The sequence below is a fragment of the Lycium ferocissimum genome, unplaced genomic scaffold (genome assembly GCF_029784015.1).
Source record: "Lycium ferocissimum isolate CSIRO_LF1 unplaced genomic scaffold, AGI_CSIRO_Lferr_CH_V1 ctg5733, whole genome shotgun sequence".
Classification (NCBI taxonomy): domain Eukaryota; kingdom Viridiplantae; phylum Streptophyta; class Magnoliopsida; order Solanales; family Solanaceae; genus Lycium; species Lycium ferocissimum.
Genome location: NW_026726099.1, coordinates 11313 through 15004, shown reverse-complemented (window position 1 = coordinate 15004; position 3692 = coordinate 11313).

Genomic DNA, 3692 nt, shown 5'->3' with positions numbered 1-3692 from the left:
GAGTTAGGGTTTGGTAGAAACGAATAGCAAGAACTTGGGGAGTTAACTCTCGTTTAATAAACTCACTTAGGGATAAGAAGAGTTTACTAGGCATAAATTAATCGTTCTTCATTTCAAATCTTTTACATTTGGGAAAATTATAAAGAGGAAATACTTTCTAACTATTGGGAAATAGTAGAGAGTTATTTAGAGATTAAGTGAAAACCATACAACGACCTATTATGAATATATCATATTAATACCTATAGCATTATAATTTATCAAATAGGGGACACAACCTTGGTTTCTTTCCCCAGCTACAGTTATCCTTCAAGGCTAAAATAGCAATTAGAAACATAAATTCTTTAACAACTTGCCGGAATAGGATTACAACTAGAGTCAAGTAACACACTACAAAAGTATTATCATATTCTCTGTGGGATTAGACCCCAACCTAGTTGGGTTACTATATTTGACCTCGATCCCTTTACGCTATTTGTTAGGTGTAATTTGAGCTTATCAAATTTTGGCGCAGTTGCCGGGGAATACGGTTTGAAATTACTAAATAATATGTGCTTTATTTTGAGTCTTTTTATATTCCATCACACCTTGTTCGCTTTGTGTTGTGAACCAGGTGACTATGGTACGACGAGGAGGAGGTCATGCAGAACAGGATGGTTGGGGAGAAAATGTAGTCCCTCTGCTACCAGATGATCATGAAGAGAAAAATGTGTTTGTTGATCTTATCCAAGAGGTTGAGCATGCAACCGCCATTTTTCCTCCAAGGATTGATGTGGTAAATTTCAAGATTTATAGTGGCATCTATCAACTGCTTAAGCTTGAGGTTTACTTTTGAAATTCCACCAACGATGACCTGCATTAACATTTGAAGAATTTTATAAGTGGGTGCCAGAGCTGTCACCCCTTTTTTCCCAAAAAATAAGATTTATTATGTTAAGTTCAAAAGGATTTTCAAATCGAAAGTGACGAAAATTGTGCTTCGAAAAGGGATTTTATTTAGAGAAAAAGAGTCGCCACCTGGCATCAAGTTTTGGTATGCCAAGTCACCGTGAAATCAATATCCCTTTCAAAACAAGTTTGACTCTAAAACTGATCAGCGACGGAGATTCCGGTTAAGGAATTATGTTGACCGAGGGGAAGGTGTGAGGTGCCCCTCGAGTCCCGTGGTTTTAGCACGGTCGCTTTAATTAATTCGTATTGGCTTAAATAGAAACTCAATAAGGTAAACTCAAATATAAAGTCCGAAATATTACAACCCAAAATATAAAAAAACTGCAATAAAATAAACCTATACTATCCTATGCTAACCTATTCTAAGCTATCCCCAACATCCCAGGGTCTTCTCCACGAATGACCTCAATTATTTACATTTTGTTTTCTTCCGGGACATCCCACCCGGGAAATGAATACATGATATTGAAAACTAGTAACAAAAACACACAAGCAATCAACAAACCTAAAATTTGCCTACCCAACCCGATTTCTAACCCAAATCACCTCAATCAGAAGCAAGATTTACAGAAATAGAGAACTAGACTGAAACTCTCATTTATATCTGATTTCTGTATACAAGCCAACAAGTGATGACACATGATTTAGTTTCACAAGGGAGTAAAGTTTCATGATAACAGCTTGGTCTGATTGTTGTAGACCTGGTTGGATGACTAAGGTTATCCTTGTTAGTGTGTGGTATTAACAGAAATGTTCATCCTACTAACAGGATCTCTTTAGTTACCTAATTCAGCCACAAACATTCAACATAACCTCATGAGTAAGATTGATTAAGGATATTGGACAGCATAAGACAAAGAACTATGAGGAACTTCATACCACACTTCTTTTTGAAAGATTTTCAGTGAGATTAGATACCATAGCACCTGGTGAGAGCTTGAGGTGACAAAGATAATGGCATCAATCCAAGAAGAGTGTTCTTGTTTGCGATTCCTTCATTGTTACACTTGGCTGTTCAAACAAGCCTTAGATTTTTTGATTTCCTAGAATAGAGTAGTATAGTTTATTTTCAGTTTCTTTCACTTTGTTCTGTAAATATTTTTGATTTCTTTTTAATAAAAATCCAACAGCATCAGGCTGATTGGTTTTGCTTAAAAAAAAAAAAACAACCCAAATCATTTCATTAATAATCAGCATGACTTAGTTAACTCAAATCAACAGGCCCAAAATTAGTTCATTGTTTTAGCACAAATTTATATCATCTTGTTCATGGCTAAATAATTATTTCATAAACAATAACACCGATTGAGTCCATTCAACAGAATCACACCATCAAAATCAAGATCAACCGAACACACAAATAATTAAATCACGTTAATCTTCAGCCATAACCAAGATACTACTTATTCTAGCATAAAACCAAAAAAAAAAAACCTTAAATTTCATATTTCAAGATTCATTAAAATTTAGTCAAAGAGGATGAAAGAATGGACCTTAATACCGGAGCCACGGACGGAGACTGACAACCGGAAACTAGAACCTCGAACTACAACCCGCAACTCAAACTGAAAACAGAGACAGAAACCTCAACCCCTCTGTTTAGATTCATCGTTATCCGGTATTTTATAGTATTTCCATGGCTGTTTTAAGGTGTTTTTGTTGGTGGTTTTAGCGGGGGAAAAAGGATGTTTGGGATGGTGGTTTCAAGTGGGTGTTCACGGATATTGATGTTTTCCGATGGGTGGGTTTAATGACGGGAAAACAGTGAAGTGTTTGGGATGATTTTCAGGTAGGTTCGTTGGTTTGAGGTGGTGACGGGAATAGGGTGGTGTTTATAGGTGAAGAAAGTTAAAAAAAAAAAGGGGGCGTTTGGTTGCTGTTTCTTTTTTCTTTCTTTTTTTGGATTTTCCGGTTGGTTTTTCCGGTGAAGAACTGAAGATGATGATTTTTCCGGTGAACAAAAAAATGAAGAAGACGACTGATTTTTTTTCTTGTTTTCTATCTGTTTCTCTTTCTCTATCTGTTCTATTCTATTCTCTCTCTATCTATATTCTTTTCCCTTTTCTATCTAATATCCGTGCCCCCTCCCCAAGAAAATGAATGACCCCTTTTTGTTATCCTCCCTTTCCGTGTCCATGTGGTCCCCTTTTTCTTTTTCTTTTTTTTTCGTTTTTCTTTATGTGTGGGCCCCACCTATTTCCCCGTCTAAAAATAATAAATCTCCACCTTCTCATCCGATGTGTATTCTTTTTTATCAAAAATGATTATGGGGTCCACCCCAAAATAAAATTCCCCTCCTATTCACGTGTTCCTCCCCCCTTTTTTTTTGATAAAATTGGTTATAACTTTTGTCATTTTGTGATGAGGTGGTATAATCCCATTTGCCCCTTTCTCCCTTTTTGTCATCTTCTTCTTTTCTTTTCTTTTTTTATTTATCCTTTGTGTTAATGTAAACCAAGAAATACTTAATAACTATTTCTAGATAACTAAAAAAAAAATACTATCTTAAAATAAATAACTGGCTAAGCAAAATTAAAACCTATAAAGCATATTTTTGTAATTTTTCTTTCTTTAAAACGCAAAACTTATACTCTAAAAATAGCAAATATTTTGTTCTTTTTGATTTTCGCAAATAAGCCTACTAAATAAAAATAGAATAAAATCGACACGTCAAAATTAAAATTAAAAGAAATATTTAAAAACTATAAGGTGAAACACACAGGGAGGGTCAGAATTACGTG